Source organism: Halichoeres trimaculatus, unplaced genomic scaffold (genome assembly GCF_033239565.1).
Source record: "Halichoeres trimaculatus isolate MK-OKI-2021-1 unplaced genomic scaffold, fHalTri1.1 fHalTri1_scaffold_10, whole genome shotgun sequence".
Lineage (NCBI taxonomy): Eukaryota > Metazoa > Chordata > Actinopteri > Labriformes > Labridae > Halichoeres > Halichoeres trimaculatus.
In genome coordinates this window covers 9,088,655-9,098,088 of record NW_027437187.1, presented here as the reverse complement: position 1 = coordinate 9,098,088, position 9,434 = coordinate 9,088,655, and the positions used below count along the sequence as shown (strand labels likewise).

General features: G+C 43.1%; 1 protein-coding gene across 1 annotated transcript in view; it reads left to right on the top strand.

Moving 5' to 3' along the window:
- The first annotated feature begins 5,030 nt into the window (after positions 1-5,030).
- The window catches only part of kcng4a (potassium voltage-gated channel, subfamily G, member 4a), a 47,644-nt gene continuing 43,240 nt past the window's right edge, over positions 5,031-9,434 (top strand). The window contains exon 1 of the mRNA XM_074677716.1: positions 5,031-5,561. The gene's annotated coding sequence lies outside the window, so the exon portion shown is untranslated. The remainder of the gene's footprint in view (positions 5,562-9,434) is intronic.

The window sequence follows — 9,434 nt, the reverse complement described above, 5'->3', positions numbered from 1 at the left end:
CACATGTGGTTGACATATATTTTGTGCTTTCACATAAAATAGCTTCAGATATGTGCAAAAATCAAAAATCAGTTTCATGAGTGAATTTTCTTGGTCAGCATACATGTGAGTGTTTGCATGAATGGCTGGCTGTTTGTTACATGTAAGTTTAGGCTAATAATCTGTCCCGGGTGAACCCAGACTTGTGCCAAATGACAGCTGGGTAAGGTCAAACCCCCACGACCCCCAATAGGTAGAAACTGTAAACAGAGTACATGGATGGCTGTGTAAGCCTATAACTCTCACTTTAATGTGTGATGAACGTCTAAACTATGGTTTAGTTTGCTGAGTCCTTAGTGAGACCGGCTCTCAGGACTGAGCTTTAAAAAGAAAAAAAAAAAAAATTCAGTGAGATGATTTGTCTGAACTCTAAACCACTTCCTGCTGCTGCGACCTGTGACTCTGATAACATCAGGAAGCAAACATGATAAAGGTTTAAACACCCACAATGTGAAGAAGCAGTTTATAAGTCTACCATACAGATATTTGTCATTTCTTTTGTCTCTGCAGGTGTGAATCTATTGATCTATTCCCACAGCTCTCAATGTAACCAGGCAGGAGCTTCTCTTGCTGTTGCTGTCAATTTCTTATTGTCAAAGCTTGAAATACTGTCTGAGTTTGCTTGTTTCAGTGTAGCCATCCTGCCTCGTATACAAGAAGCATCTGATGTAAGCCAGATGACTTGTTCATGCCCTGAAGTTTGTTGTCGACAGTGACAGTTAAAGGCTGAACACCGCAGAGGCTGGATGTTCCTACAATGTTATCTTAGGCTCATATGAGCCCAGTTGTCTGAGACACTAATTTAAACAGACCTGATGTAGATGCTGTCCTCCCCCATCAGCATGCTGTTACATCAACCTGTCCTCTCCTCTTAATTCACCTCCCGGGTTCCTGCTTTGCAATCCCTTTTCCCGCCTTCCATGAGACAATCCTTCATCCCATCCCATCCCTCCTGGAGTCATCTATTCCATTATGCTGATTCTGCCTTTTTTTCCCCTCTCTCCTCCTCTGTCCTTGCTCTTTATTCCATCCAGGCCACCAAGTGTTAATCTGCCTATTCATAACGTCCACTGGGAGAGCAATTAACCTGATCAGAACTTACTGGTGCTGAGATCAAACATGTTTCAGCAGGAGAGGATAGGAAGAGAATCAGAGAGGGCGAGGAGGGAGAAAGTGGGAATCAGAGGAGAGGCGGGAATGAAAGTTTTGAGGTGAAAGGGAGGAGAAGTTGGAGAGGGCCATCTGGCCTGGCCTTCAGGTGGCCATCGGTGTGCAAGCGTTCAAACAGTTTTTAAATAGCTGAGTGACTCATTGATCTTCTCATGCACACACCTCACACTGAGACTCATCAGACCCCAGCACGCCGGCTGCTGCGATCTCATCTCAGCTCCTTTCGCCTGTGAGGGATTAAACTCTTAATCCGCCAGACTGAGGCTCGCCATTAGTACCAACAGGGCTGCAGCTATCTTTGTTTTCTTAAATGTGTGTGTGCTGGCTTGTGGCTTACAGCAACGTGCTGCGTGTGTGTGTGTGAGAGAGATGGATGGTTAGCAGCTGCAGGTATGAGTGGTGTGTGTGATGTTAATAAAAAACAACGAGGCAGGGGCACAGAGCGTGTGCTGGAGGTGGTGAAACACATAAATAAGTTATCTTTATCAATGTTGGAGGTGTTCCCCATCTACCACCTGTGCAAAGACAGAGACGTGTGTGTGCCTGCATGTGTGTGTGAATAGTGTATGAGAAAATGACAGACAGAATTAAAAAGGCATATTGCATTACTGTCTCAGTTAGGCAGATTGCAGGGCACATAATCCATTCAGGCGTGACTGAAACGTCGTCTCCTTTGTGAGACAAAAAGAAAAAAACGGTGACTGAGAGCGAAGCGTGTGTGATCAGTCTCATGTTGCATACACTAACCGGCCCTGGGCATATTGAGCCCTGCAGGTTAATGAATAGTGATGGAGGGATTCAATAAGCAGAACATCTATGCTCACACACACACACACACACACACACACACACACACACACACACACACACACACACACACACACACACACACACACACACACACACACACACACACACACACACACTGACCCTCGCCTCTTCAGTTTCCATCTCTCCCCTCTCTAATGTGTTGTCTGCCCCCTTTAGCAGCCATAAGGACCCGGGCAAAGTGTTTGCTTGTTTTAGTGGTTCCCTCAGGCGCAGGCAACCTAATGAGCTGCCTCTCAAGGACAAAGTGGAAGCGTGAGGCCAGCGACGCAGACAAATCTGCAAACATAATTTTTCCTCTGTGAGCTCCATTGCATACGCAAACTTTAAGAGTTTGATGTAAATTTACAGCAGAATCCCAACAGTGCTGTATTTTGGTATAACAGAATTACACTTTTATAAACAATGCATTCTGGGGATATTAACAGTTGCCTATGGTCCCAAATACTCTTAATTGCAGTAAAGTACAGTTCACAGCTAAAGATCAGAACTACAGCTTACACTTAATGTCTTAACCTAACAGTTATTGTAGCAGTGAATGAGGAGGAAGCACAGCTGTTAGGAGACCCCACTGCTCATTGGAAACTGGCTGGTGTGGTGCAGTGTCAGCCTCCTGTGTGCTTCACAGTGAAGTCAGCTCGAGCCCTTTATAGACAGAGCACATATGCAACCCACTGGTGTGATGGTGTATGAAAATTTAGATTTGCACAAAATATTATGGCCAGTGTAATGTGTGCATCGGTGAACTACAGTAGTCAAGTGACTTCTGGTGAAAGTTTGTTCTAAAGTAAATTGCATCTCAGTACAGACGTGTTTTTCAACCTTTTTTGAGCCATGACAGATTTTTAACATTGAAAAAAGTCCCACCACCAACCAAAAGTACAACCTAACAAAAATAACACTCAGTAGCCTAATAATAGCATAGTCTCTTATCTCACTTGCCGCAAAACCTGTCCTGTTCACCTTTTACTTCGTCAGATCCGGCAGGTGGTATTAATGACCCTATCACAGTGTGCAACATTTTGGATTCAGGAACAAGTTCAGCAACATGGTAGCTAGCTTTGAGGGCTTTCTCCTTTGTGGTTTTTCCCACAAAAGTCGGCTGTTTTGCCAAGTTGCCGCACAGGCAAACAAAACAGTCCCCCTGTTTGTTTTGAAGCACCTGGTGGTTCATTTGGAAGCGGCGTATACACATTTTTTGGGACTGTGACACTGTTGGATAATTTTTTCGCCACACACCAAGCACACCCCACAGTCAGTTTCATCGCATCCCGGTCGAAGTAAATCTGAATGAAAGATAGCATTTGTCTCTGGATCAGAACTCTTCAAGATCGTCTCCATGGCCACCATCCGACGGCAAACACTGTTGAGTCTGGGCAGGGGGGAAGTCCATGGGCTTACACATATGCACACACAAAAAGTTACGAGGCACCCACAAAACCTTGGACTCAACTCCTTCTTTGGCTCCGTTACACTTCAGCTGCAGAGGGTTGATTCGCACATGCCAAAGTAAGGCTGCATGCATGCCCCTCCGTGGCTGAGCAGTGACAGTTGTGCAAGTCTTCGAGTTTTTGTCTATTGTTATCATGTGCTTATATGCTGAGGTGTTTTTTTCGTGATCTCAAACTATGCCCTCTGCTGGGGAATAGTCTGGAATTGACATTTTTTATCCCCTTTCTATTTCAAATGTTATTTCATATTTATTGCAAAGGGGCGCTGGGCAGCTGGCGAGCTCCTAGGTTCATGTCAAATCCCGTCTGTTTTCCCATGTCTGAGTTTGTCTTCTTACATGGCCTGAAAGGGATGTAACTGAAATGAAATTTCACCTCGGGGATCAATTAAGTATTCTGATTCTGATTCTGATTTTGCTGTACAGTCTTGAGTTCACCATCTTTACTTTCTTTGACTACCTCCCATACTAGAGCCTTCATTAGGGTCTGAATTTTGTCCCAGGCAAAAAGTCTGGATAAGTTTTTTTCAAAAATTTCTCCACCCCTGTCATGGCTACCTGTCTCATGCATCACTACAGCTGTCTCCTGTCTCATGTCTCAGAGTATTAAGGCTATGAGCTACCTTCTGTCACCTACTGACATGGAAGAAAGAACATTACTTTTAAAGCACAGCCACTCGACAATGGCATGTTATTTTATTTTATTTATTTTTTAGACCAATTTAGTGAAATTGGATAATTTCCCACGGCACACCTTACAGTATATCACGGCACACAGTGGTTGAAACACAGTAAGTTATTGTTATTGAATATCTTCAATTGAAATAACTTCCTTTATTTGTTTATTTATTTTTAATGTAAGGATACTGTAAATTCACAGTAAAAGTTCCACAGTGTTCCAGCATGTGTTCGAACAGACCAGGTGGTTTTCAAAGTCAGGGCTAAACACTGAGGTGTGTTTATTTAGAAACACAGCAACAAGTTTGACCAGCTGCTTTGTGTCACAGAGATGTATCACTGCCCTTCACAACTTTTCTCTCCTCTTTTTGGTGTCCATTTTTTTTTACTCTCAACTACTGTTACATGCAACTTCTGTGGAAATCTCTCTCAAAACAAGCATTTTAAACACTTTATATGCTTATAGAAAAGTTTTTTGACTATACAGCTGATCCTATTGAAGGGCTGCTTCTTTCCTTACATCTGGGATGTACAAGTATTGAGCTCCTTTATTTTTCTGTTTTAAGTGAAGTACAAAGAAGTGAAAAATAAAGAATCTCAGTTTTGCAAACCACCTTCAAAAAGGATAAAGATTTCTGTTCTCACTTGTTTTTGTGAAACCATCAGATTGTACCGTTTCACTGTTTTATTAACTTTTGCAGCATTTCATTTCCTTTGTGATCATAAAATCAATTTCACATTCCACCCAGCCAGTCTGAATTTTGGATTCAGATTTCTCCAGGCACAGTGATGTAGCGACCTTTAAAGAAGGTAATTTGGGAGGTAACCGCGCCCCCTGTTGCGCGCGAAGCGGCAAGGGTAGGAAACATGGATGAGCGCGTCTCCTCAGTGTCCTTGAATTTCATATTATCTAAGAGGAAAACGATGGCGAGTGGCACAGCCACGCAGCTCGAGCAGTTCTGGTGGAATGTCGCCTTTCACTCATTTAATTACGCGTCCCCACGGGCTTGCTTTCACCTTTACGCTTAAACTTGAACTTGAGGAGCGGGAGTCTTCTATGTTGCGCACCCCTGCTCCGTCCCCCCCTCCCCTGCTCCTCCTCCTCCTCCTCCTGCTGCTGCTGCACCACTGACTGAGCTGTAACGGGACACTTTCTCAGCGCGCCTAACCATAGCCCGCCTCCATCAGTGGTGTGTTCAGACCCTCTGCGCGCCTTCCACCGGCTGGGATGATGCGGATACCGGAGACGCAGCGTTTGCTGCCATGAGGCGGAATGGGATGTTGGTTGACAACCTGATTTGATCCTGAATAATCGAAGAGGAAGCGAGAGGGCTGAGGGATTTACACAGAAAGACGGTTGTGTGGCAGTCTGGAGAGGAGCAGGGGGCTCCGGACGGTAAGCGGAACCTCATAAGTTTCTCTGCGGGGTTTGTGGGTATGATTTTAGTCTGAAGTTATAATGTTGTGAGATTACTTGAAGGAAGGATGCTGCTTTGATTAATGTTGACAGCATTTCAAAATGCTGACACTGCTTCAGAAATACAATTTAAATTATGTGTATGACAAAGGAGCTGTCACTAAAAGTTAGTCAAATTCTTGCCCTTATAGAATTAACCACTATCCACGCGCCATGTGTGCCTGTGCCCTCTAAATAACATTTGACTTCACATGTCTCATTATTAGTTTTCCCTCCACGACATAATCTAAACACGGCTCGGTAATGAGATCTTAATTAATCGCCCAATTTGATCAGGCGTAATTAAGGGTCCACGTTGATAAGGGCTCCTAACACTTCTGGCACCTTGCGCGTGAGCGTGTGCACGCGCCTTGGCGAGCTGGAGCGCGAGCTGCTGGATCCAAATGAGGCGCAGGTTCCTCCACCCGCTCATGACAAATGCAGCCTCTGTTGACTCGACCATGAATATCATATTAGCTCTCTGAGTGAAGGCTGAATTCAGAATGAGGCTGTCATGAACACACACACACGTGCCAGTGTAATCAAAAACGAGTTGAGAAAAGTGTTGATTCATTAATTTGTTTTCACATTTCCATAGAACTTCAATGAAAGTTTGATTGAATATACTTTGAATATGTCCACGGTGAATTTATTCTGTGAAATAACTCAACCTTTGCATGTCATCAAACTCTCTGCAAAGAGAAAACAGATTGCTCCCCACATTCTCAGACACACTCTCTCTGCTGTTGGGATTTTTTGCCCGGTACAGGACCAGAGGGGGGCTTAGCCTAACAGGGAACACCAGTGTGCTGGTACAAACACCTCCTTCAATTAACTTTTCTCCAAGAAAAACCAGCCACATCCTCAGGGAGTACAAATCGATTAATAAATAGTTTATCACACATTCGTCCCACTGTGAGGTGGAAATGAAACCCCAGCATGGTGACAGAAGTGATTTATTGGTTCCTTCAGAACAGGATCGGATCCTCTCAGATTGGAATTAGTGACGCATGTTGGTGCGGTCCAATGCTTCAAACTGTCTGTGCTGTCCAGTCACATATCCAATAAGCCTGTGGCTCAGCAGAAATACCTCAACTGTGATTAGAATATTATTTTGTAAAGTCAGCAAATCCTGAAGTGCAACTGTTGCTCTGACATCAGGAGTGTGAATCAGTGTTAATCACAGTGACAGATCACTGATATGTGCAGCATGTGTGCAGGGAAACCGGAGTCAAAGGATCTGGATTTGCCCTTGGAGAATTTGGTTTACCTGCAGCGAATGCCAGGTGTAGAAATTCTATCCCAGCTTTATGTTGACAACAGGAGCTGGCAGGAGGAAAGTGCAGGGCAGCCACCCAAACGTAAGTCAGCTTTATTGTTAGTGGTAGCATACAGGGAGCAGCGGAACAATGAGTCCCAGAGGACGCTTCCAGCTGTTTCAGACTGAACCGAGCTCTTTCATCATGAGCCACCAAAACATTCTGAATCAAAACCGTTCCCACCTTCACTTTTTACTGAGCGGCTTTTATCTGTAAAGGTTGTGAAGCTGGGTGATTGTGCTCTTATCTGTCCCCCGTAGAATGAGTCGCCTTTTCACCGCACACATTTTCAGATGTTATATCAGCAGGAGCACAGGTGTAACTAACAGTGCTTTGAGCTGAATGCAGCGTTTCTGAAGTGATTTCTCACATTTAAGCTTTTGATGCAGTGATAGCCAAATGTAGAGATGTGAAAAAAATATTAATATGGCAATATTTTGCAATACTCTGACAGTTCACAAAATCCACAGTTTGGTTCCTATCACAGTTTTCGGTTTGGTTTGGTGTACATTGTTGTTGTTTTAAACACCTTTATTTTTACCATATACCCTAATAATCCACTTTTAACAGATTATTTTTAATCAGTTACCTCATGTATAGTCCTGAAAAACCTGAAAGAATGAGGCTGTTTCCCATTTTAAACACAATTTAAGCTGAATGAAACATTGCTAATTTCAACATGCCAACTCTTAGTAAGAAAAATCCTATTGTCTGTCCCAGAAGTCACTAAAAGCCACTAAATGATGCTGCTGTCTAATTTGTAGAATAATCCATGTGCATGCAATTGTCATGGACTCTGTAGTAGAGAGAAATAACATGAGAGAGACAGAAAGCAGGTAAAACACAACATCATAAATATGTTTAAAACTTCAAATTAACTTTCTTCTGTCCATTCTTGTTTGTTTTTTAATGTCCAAATTTCAACACTCCTCCTTTATCTGGGCTTGGGACCAGCAGAAGTGACCAAAATGAGACACACACTTGCGTGAGAGGGACAGGGACTTACGATAGCACTCGCTGCCCATTCAGGCAATCAAAACACACCTCAACGTGAGACTCCAAACTCAAGAAAAGTCACACGAATTGTCATCTTTGAAAATAACTCGCCAGAGATGTCTGAAATCTGATCTAAAGTGCTCCCAGACAGCAGGACAACACAACGCCACAGGTACACCCTCCAACTCTGCTTTCCCCGTTCATCATGTAAACAACACACACGCTTCCCCACAACTGTTCTGCTATATCCTTTGCCTCACATTGTGTATGCATATGATTGGAGCTATATACTCACTTCAAACTGAGCTGTAAAATGAAGAAAAAAGAAAAACACAAACTGAATGGTGCACACGTGCTCCAAACCGAGTGAGGAAAACCAGATGGTCCCGGTTTTCTTAATGAACCACTCAATCCCTACTTATATCTGTATTTTTGTTAGATTAAAATCCATATCTTAGCTAAGTTGGAAGTACGTCTTCCAGACCTCCACTGCTGTAGATGGCGCTAAAGAGCTACTCTGCTGTATGTTGCCCATAAACAGTATAATAAATATAATCTGAAATTATATTCAAAATATTTTATTCTCAAACTTGATGATGTGAGTTTTGATGCTGTAAACATCAGTGTTTTCTCTCAGTTCTTGGGTCAGTTAGTTCAAAAACTAGTGCTGGGCAAGTTAACGCGTTATTTTTGCGTCAACCCGTCAATCTATTAACGCCGTTGAATATTTTATCGCACATTAGTGGATGTTGCTCACATGCTTTTATTTTGTAAATGTCTGTTGCTGACCGCGGTGGAACCGGAAGTGAAATTGGCAGAAAAACTCGATGAGTAACCAAAACAAGCATGGAGAAGAGGGGCAACGCCACGGAACTTAAAGGCGCTCGCCGCTAAGTGTATCAGTCCGCGCGCACGGCGTGCCAGATATAAACAAACGCAGGTAGTCTGCCAGGACGAAGAGACACGATCAGAACTAGAGCCTTATTTAGCGGTGTTTTTGTGTGAAAGTAAAGCGCTGAAAATTCTCTAAATAAAGTGTGAATGCAGACTGATATCAGATTTTTTCGGTGGGAGTCCGTTAATTTGTGTTTTTGGTCAAGTAAAAACTGGCCCCGTCTGAGTGCAGAGGAAACCAGCAGAGGAGCAGGGAGGGGGTGTTTGGTGCGAGCGCTCTGGGCTTCTGCTGCACAAAATCACTGCTGTAGGGGTAATTTCTGCCCTAAACCTTGTGATAGGACCCAACTTGTTCCATCCCGGAGTATCACTTTAATGCCCTGACAGTGGCAATAAGCTTTAATTTTGTATTTACATTTTGTAAATTTGATTTGCACTAAATATGTGATTTAACTATTATATACTAGACTGATAAGATAATAATCATAGTCATATTGTGTCCAGCATTAGATTTTTTATAAGTATCATTGGTTACACCAAGTGACGTTTATCAGTTTCACCAAATGACCACGTCTTTCAGCCAATCATTTCTTTGCAGCATTAG